An 8,494-nucleotide genomic window follows, 5' to 3' on the forward strand; every position below is an offset into this window, starting at 1 on the left:
TGTGCTTGAACTCACCACTATCCTCATTGTGTATGCCCCGCATGCTGTCAAAGTCTCATTCAAAAATATCATCCCTTGTCATGAGCCTATGTTAAGCTACTGGCTGTGCAATTTTACTCAGTGTTTGAATTTTGACATTCACCTGGAGAGATGGGTGTTTGAAAAAATGAATGAGAGTCAATAACACTGACTAACTCAAGTATTTTTGCATCTTCACTTCACAAGTTCCACAGGCATATTTTGAAACCACTGGGACAGCAGATTCAAAGAGAAGTGTATAGTATTTGCACTGTAGTGCCTATTTTGAGTATTGAGTAAATGACAACATTAGAGAGGAAGAAGCGCAAGCATGGAGGCAGTGTGAAGGAGCTGACAGTTCGGAATGAGAGTAGACCAGATGGTCTGAGGAAATCTGAAGGAGAGGTAGTATAATGTTTTCTCTAATGCTTTAATGAGGATCCTTCAAACTGTGCATTTCATTTTTGGCTCAGAGATCACTTTGACATTTTGAATGTGAACATGAATGTCAAAGTAAAGTATTGATTATGGGTGTCCAAATTATGGTCCAGGGGCCAATTACGTCCCTCAGACCATTTTTTGTTGGTCCAGAGGGCTGAATTGGCTCTCATTATTCAGAATTATTCATTATTATTTACTGCAAGTTTAAAATCCTCTGTCATAGAGACAAACCTGATATAAGGTTCCGAAACAGATTTAGGTTGTAGTGGCACTTTAAAACCTCTGATAAAAGCAACTTTTTTAATAATTTACGGTATGGACACTAAGTTTTGGCCATAGTTTTTGTCTACAATTTATAATATTTGACCCTCGATGAAAAAGGTTTGGACACACTTGAGCTACCGTCATTCTTTAACGCTTGCTAGACCAGACGGTGTCTGCTTCCACCCTGAGACACTGTGCAGAAGAGCTGACTCCAGTCTTCACCGATATTTTCAAAATCTCTGGAGTCAGGCCATGTCCCAGCCTGCTTCAAGTCGTCCATTATCATCCCTGTTCCCAAGAAGCCCCGGATCACTGGACTTAATGACAACAGGCACTGTGGCACTGACATCTGTAGTCATTGATTCATTTGAGCACTAGGGCTTGCCCCACTTCAAGTCCACCACCTCCTCCCTGCTGGACCCCCTGCAGGTTGCCTACACAGTCAACTAGTGACACCATCAGCATCTGAACTCCCCGGGAACCTATAACAAGATCCTGTTTGTGGACTTCAGCTCTGTGTTCAACACCATCCTCCCTGTTCTGTTCCAGGGCGAGCTCTTCTAGCTCAACATGCTTGACTCCCCCTACAGACGGATGAGTGACTTCCTGACGGACTAGAAGCAGTGCGTGTGGCTGAGGAAGAATGTCTCGGACAATTGGATCATCAGCACAAGAACCCCCCCAGAGCTGTGTACTTTCTTCTCTGCTCTTGTGTGTCCTTTCACTCTGCAGCTCCACCTCCAGCCACAACTCCATAAAACTGATCAAGTTTATGGACGACATCATCACTATCATTAGGATGAGTCTGCTTACATGAGGTGGACTGGCTGGTGTCTTGATGGAATGGTAACAACCTGAAGCTCAATGCCACAGAAGACAGTGTAGATCAGGGGTGTCAAACATCCGGGCCCGCCAAACGTTTTAATCCGGCCTGCCGAACATTTTGAATTAATATTTTAAAAAAATATATATATTTTTTCGTTCATCGAACCGTAGTTACATCCGTAACCGTTGTTAGCGCTAAAACTACACGTCCCACAATGCCGCTGGTGGCCGCCCCTCCCCCGCACGGCTTTTCACTGCTGTGTGTACTGCAGAGAGACACGCGTTTGCGCACTTTACAGCACTTACGCACCTCAGAGCAGAGGTCTGAGCGAGGACAGAGACGTGTGGCTTTAGGAAACATGTGGAAGAAAGAAAGAAGACGGTTTTGTGGATGTTAGAGTTGTGCTAAAAGTGGAGCTAACAACAAGAAAACTAACTTCTGTGATGATGCTCTGTGAGGAAAAGATCCTCTACAAACTTGGACAGAGCAGGAGCCACAGGTAAAAACACAGGTCAGAGTGTAATAAAGTCTGAACATGATTATGTCCACACTATTGTGAAATATCGAGCTCATATTGAGTTTGAGCAGAAACATGTCTGTGATATGAACATTTCACATCAGAAATCACATCAAAAGTCCATGTTCCTGTTCCTGCTGCTGCATGAATATGGACTCAGTCTTTTACCTGCTGCACATTTGTGCAACAGTCTCCACAACTATTACTTAGCTGTAAAAAAGCTATTTATTTCTTATTCTATATTTTCAAAGACAGAGGCGTAACTTAACCTCCTTAAACGCGCCTCCACGTTTGTTTGTATTTTGTGGTGTGTCAGTTCAGGTGTAAAGAGAACTACAGAGAACTACACAGACGTGGAAATGTTACTTAGTACATTTAAAAGTTTTTTTAAATCTTGAGAAGTTTATTTTGTTAAGTCAAATACAATATTTTTCAGTTCCAAATACCTATTTAACAATATTTAACAGTAGACTAAATGTTTATCTCTGTAGATCAACTCTGAAGTTGTGATGCACATAAACTGAAGCACAGTATTGGTGAAATTACACTTGTTTTTCTTAATACATTTTAGTTTATGAGAACAAACGTTTTGTAATGTCTTTTAATTGATCCAGTAATTGCTTCAAAAACAGCGTAGGCTATATGAAGCTATTTATTTCTTATATTTTTTATTGTTTTATGTTTTACGTTATGTTCGGCCCGCGACCCAGCCTGAGCGTCGAAATTCGGCCCGCGGCCTAAAATGAGTTTGACACCCCTGGTGTAGATGATTGTGGACTTTAGCAAAGTCACAGCATCCCAGCACACCCTCGCCCCTACAGACTCCCCCATCACCACCGTAGACTCCTTCCATGTTTTCTCTGCACCACCATTACACAATACCTCAAGAGGGAGTTGACCATCAGCTCCCTCATCAAGAAGGCCCAGAAGAGGATGTACTTCCTGCAGCTGAGGAAAGTCCAGCTGCCAGTGCAGATGATGGTGCAGTTCTACAGGGCCATTTTCAAATCCATCCTCATGTCCTCCATCACTGTGTGGTATGCTGTACCCACTGCCAGGGACAGACACACACTGCAGCACATTGTGCACTCTGCTGAGAAGGTGATTGGCTGCTGCCTTCCAACTACAGGACCTGTGCGTCTCCAGGACTCGGGTCAAGCAGGTTTGATCACTGTTGACCCTTCGCACCCTTGATATGGACTATTTGAGCCACTCCCCTCGGACAAGAGGCTACAATCTGTGACTGTAGCAACAAAAAACAGCCCTGGTACAATCTTTGTTGTGACCTTAAACGCCTTGTCCCACACCACTCCTCGTTGTTTGGCTATTTTCTTCCTGCCTCTGGGTAAGCTGATAAAATATTGAAATTCACTGGTGTGACTTCATCAAATATTCTTGAAATCTGTTGTCTTGGATACTTTTTGTGGCTTTCACATTTTGTTAGTGCGTGTGACCTAGACCATTTGCTAGCTCCAGGGGTCTTGTCTAAGAGCCGCACTCCCCTCCAGTTTGGAATAGGTTTCTCTTCGAAAACGAGAAGTCGTACTGTTTAATAATCAAATGCTTTGTCATCCAACCCTAATGTAATCCGATCCTGCTGGGTGCATTTAAGGCGCAGTCCTTTTGGAAGGCACATATCAAACCTCTCAAAGAGGAGGTGCTTTTACCTGTGTTTATACATTTTTGTAAACACAAGCTTTACCTAATTTCCTAACACATAGTCAATTTAATTTTAATCCTCAGCTTCTCTTGAATTGACTTAGGCACGATAATAATATAATATATTATTATAAATGCATGTATTTGTTCTCTAAATGTATTATTATAGCAGATCATGAACACAAAGGAGAAGTTGTGACGTCATACTAGGCTTTTGGTACAGTTTTTCACTTTTCGCCTAGATTTGTTTTGAACACTGCTCTGTGCACAGGTGTTGGGTGCCAGAACGGACCTGGCCACGTAGCCCACCCACTTCTGCGTCAGAACTGTTCATTCTCAGGCTCACAGACATGTCCTGCGGTCGGCCATGTCACAACACTGCAGCGGCATGCTAGGGCTTGCAAATGCACCTCGCCTCTCCTGAGGAAAAGCTTATAGTAAACAAATGCCATATAATCTTCCAATGCAGGGTATAACGTTTTTGCACTTTCTCATTTGTTTGATATTTCAATCACAAGACACTTACAGGTGTGTTTTAGCATATTTTTTTATTGAAAGCAAAACTATGACTTGAATATTGTAATCTGGATAAGCCCAAACAATATATATTTTCCCATTATATATTTATTGGTTTTAGTTGCTTCATATATCTCTTTATATTATAAAACCAAAGACACATTGTTCAATACTGTCCGAAGTTAACTAACATGGTGTTTTGTTGAAAAACACAGATATTATTACAATTTCAATACTCCTCATCAATAATTACAATTTGTCTTCCAAAAAACCTAAACTAAATTCAGTCATCTCTAGCAGTTGAGAGGAATGTAGCCACCCTGCAAAACTAAGGAGGAAGCCAACCACAGCTATTTTCCATCATCAACAGATGTGCTACTTGTTGCCGCTCATCTAATTCAGCTGCTAAATTCATTGTAAAATCCTGTGGTGAATATCTTTCCCCTGTTGTCATGACTCAAGAAAAGGATTCTGCTCTGCTCCTCTGCCTATGACATCTATTAAGGCTAACAAGTGCGTGGCCTGGCCGCCAGACTGACCAAGCACATCAGACACTGAGCCAGCCCCTCTACATTGTCTGGTATAAATAGATGTGCAATCAGAGCCACAAGAGTTTTGGAGTACGCCCGATGGCTTTCAAACAGATTTTGATTTGTCACAGGGAAATGGAGGGAAGAAAGATTTGAAGGAACGAGCAGAATGGGGAAAAAGGATGCATATAGGGCCCAAGGAAAGGTCAGAGTGGAACAGACTGGTACAGTACAGAGAAGAGAAGAAAGGAATGCAGGAGGAAACCTTCCCATGAATGTAAGAAACCAGCAGCAGAATGTAGTCACATTTAAAGGTGCAATAAAACACCTGTAATAGAATAGAGGTGCAGCCCGGTGGTCGAGCAGTTAAGACACAGCACATATGCCAGGCTCCAAGTGCAGCCAGCCGCAGTGTCGTTCAATTCCCGACTCCGACAATTTGCTGCATGCCACTAACCCTTCTCTCTCATCCCCTATTTCACTCTCTACTTTCCTGTCAACAAAGCCTACAGGCAAAAACTATCAATCATAAACATTTTATAGTGCATTAGGTTTGGGCGGTCTGGCCAAAAACAAAAAAAAAAACATTTTCTCACATTGTTCAATCTAAATTTTTGATTAAATGTTAACCTTTTGAAGTGAAACGTATGTAATTTAAATGATTTAAACTCCTGCATAGCATGAATGTGGCAAATGTGTTAATACGTTTAATGTTATATGATAAAAGCATTTATCAAAATTAGGATTTCTAAGATCTTTTAAGGTCCAAAGAACATTTGAATTATAAAGTTAGCTTGGAATAGTCTCTTTCAATAAAAAATCTCTTCCCTCTTTTGATGCTGAGAACTGTCCCACTACAGCAAAGGGAAAACTTTGGGAATGCCTGTGTGAAGCCTGCCCTCTGCACTACACCAAAAGCTACTGTATTTAGCTCCTTCATGTTGACAAAAAGAAGTAGACTTGTGAAGATGCAGGTAAATCTGTCAGCACTCCTTACTCTTTCTCAGGATGGCATTTTTTGCTTTGTTTCGGTTTATCGCGAGTTGTGCAGTTCATCAAATTTATAATAGGGATTTCAATATTTAATTTTTCAATATTAAATTACAACAATATTATAATTGAAAATGCAGTTAATGGACTTCTGTTCAGAATTATGTCAGCTTGTTCTACCCTGCAAAAACTGAAGCAAAAACATTTGTTTATCCTACAGTGGCTTTGAAAGATACATAAACATTACTAATAAATTATATTACGTCTCTATTTTCTTTATAAGTTAGTTTAAATTCAGTGATAGTTTCAAATAATTGTGATTTCAATTATTAGACAAATAATACTTTGTGACATAATCCAGCAGCCCTATTCCAAGTGCCCCACATTGTTTGGTATCTGGCTCACATCAGTAAAAGTGCTAGCATTTTAATGTCAACACATGTATACAAGATGTGCTGATTCTGGAGTTTATCTTTGGTATCTGTAAGTGGTCGAGCAAGTTTTGGGTTTCCATTGGCCTGAAAATGTGAGGCCTTACCAGCTCCTAACCAGCACCATTCTGCTTAGTTTTTTCACAGGTTTGTCTGGTGGTGTGGTTGTTTGGACATTTCTAACACTAGCTTTGTTGACAGGCATTCAATAATTTTAATGCATCTTAAAAATCTTATATATTACAAAATTGTTTAGCTTCATTTAGAAAACATTCCATTCTGAATTTCCCCAAATTGTGACATCATAGGTCGAGCTCCGAGAAGTCAATAAATCATGGCCAGACTCATTCTGAGAATCTCTCATTACAAATGTATGCTTGCATTAGTATGTTAACCCTATATAGATATACATTTCGGCATTACTGGTAACTTGACAACTGAGAAGGGCTGAACAAAAAGGCCACCAAAAAGCAAATCATATTCAGCAGATCACAAGCTGCAAGTAGTGAAATATGCAGCTGAAAACGGTGATCGAGCAGCAGGAAGAAAATTTGGAGTGAACGAGAAACTTGTGAGGGACCGGCGAAAGGCGAAGGCTATTCTTGCTCCAAGGAAGAAAACAAAAAAGCTAATTGCGGATCAAAAGCTAGGTGGCCACTGCTAGAGGAAAGAGTTTGTACATGGGTGCTTGAACAACATGCTGCCAGGAGAGGCTTGTCAACAGTGCATTTGCGTCTCCACGCTCAAGTAGTTGCCAAGGAGATGAATATAAATGACTTTGCGGGAGGACCTTCTTGGTGTTACCGCTTCATGAAACGCCCCCCCCCCCCCCCCCCCCCCCGCCCTCCGGCCGCGCTAAAGTACGGCGTGTCGTCGGTACACGTTTATATACACGTTTATATGAAAGAGGAACTTCACGAACGATCGGGACACGCACTGGAATCGCTTTAAATTAACTTGTTTTGACTTTATTCGGCTGGATTGAGTGTTTTCGTCGTGTCGTTGCGATGTGTTTTGGCTCTGAGTCCCCCGGCTCCGGCCCCGCCCCCCGGCTCCGGCCCCGCCCCCCGGCTCCGGCCCCGCCCCCCGGCTCCGGCCCCGCCCCCCGGCTCCGGCCCCGCCCCCCGGCCGGCGCCGTACCGCGTTTCCACAAAGGAGGAACTCATGAAACTGCGGAGAACAGTCGTCTTACCCGGAGATCGTCACGTTATCCCGGCGCAATACTGACCTAACCTAATACTGATGTGCAATTCTGTCATATGTGCAATTACTGTGAAATTCATGTGCAATCCATGTGCTGTCGTGACACATATTCATGTGCAATTACTGTTGTGATCACATGCAATGGTATTTATTTATTTATTTGTCTATGGGAGTTTTTTATTTATTTATAGGAGATCTTCTACTGAAAGTGTTTTTCAGACTTCCTATAAGTGATCTGTTCTTCTGTATCTACCTCTGTATCTACCTGCGTTGCACCAATGAAATTTCCCCATGTGGGACAATAAAGGAATATCTTATCTTATCTTATCGTAACCTGTGGGAGCAGTGGATGGTGAATGGAGAGCACAGTGTTGGCGTGCTCGTTTATGAAAGAAGGGGCAAGAATTCGAAAGTTAAAATCAATCAGATGTTTAATCCCTGCCATTTACAAGACTTAATACAGATAAACGGAGCGCTAACCTAAAATGTCCCTATCGAATGTGTGGCGTCTTACACGGGCGGTCCGGACGCGCCGAAATCCCTGCTCCGCGTTATATTTATAACATTCAGATATTAGGCGGAATATGACGGTTGACGCCTCCTTCCAGTCTTCTTCCATGAGCTCTTTCGCACGTCTGTGGCCTTGAAGTTTGCAGCTATTCCAGGAAGGTGTCCGTCCTTATCAGAGAATGTTTCAAAAGGAGCAGTGAGTGTCTCAAATGGGACAATAGACTATGTGTTGTGCGTATAAGGAGTTAACGCAAGTGTAACACAAGTTTCGTAAAATTAATATAGTTGATTATACAATATAGTAATGGTTAACATATTTAGATTCCCCTTCGACAGCTACACGGCAACCGGGAGAATACGCCACGCAACTTTCTTGGAAGTCATTAAATGGATCGACAAAGCATTTGCTTCAGTGACAACCGAAACCATCCTGTTGGGATTCAGAAAGGCCGGAATAATTGGAACTGCAACTGACTACAAGTCTGACGAAAGCGACACAGAAGCGGAACCTGGGCTTCGTCTACCACCTGAGTTTGCGGAGTTGTTTAGAAGTGACACAGAGGAAGAGGAATTCAATGGATTTAGTGAT

The sequence above is a fragment of the Eucyclogobius newberryi genome, unplaced genomic scaffold, assembly GCF_026437365.1.
Source record: "Eucyclogobius newberryi isolate DKJ021-1_F unplaced genomic scaffold, fEucNew1.0.hap1 SCAF_1, whole genome shotgun sequence".
NCBI classification, from domain to species: domain Eukaryota; kingdom Metazoa; phylum Chordata; class Actinopteri; order Gobiiformes; family Gobiidae; genus Eucyclogobius; species Eucyclogobius newberryi.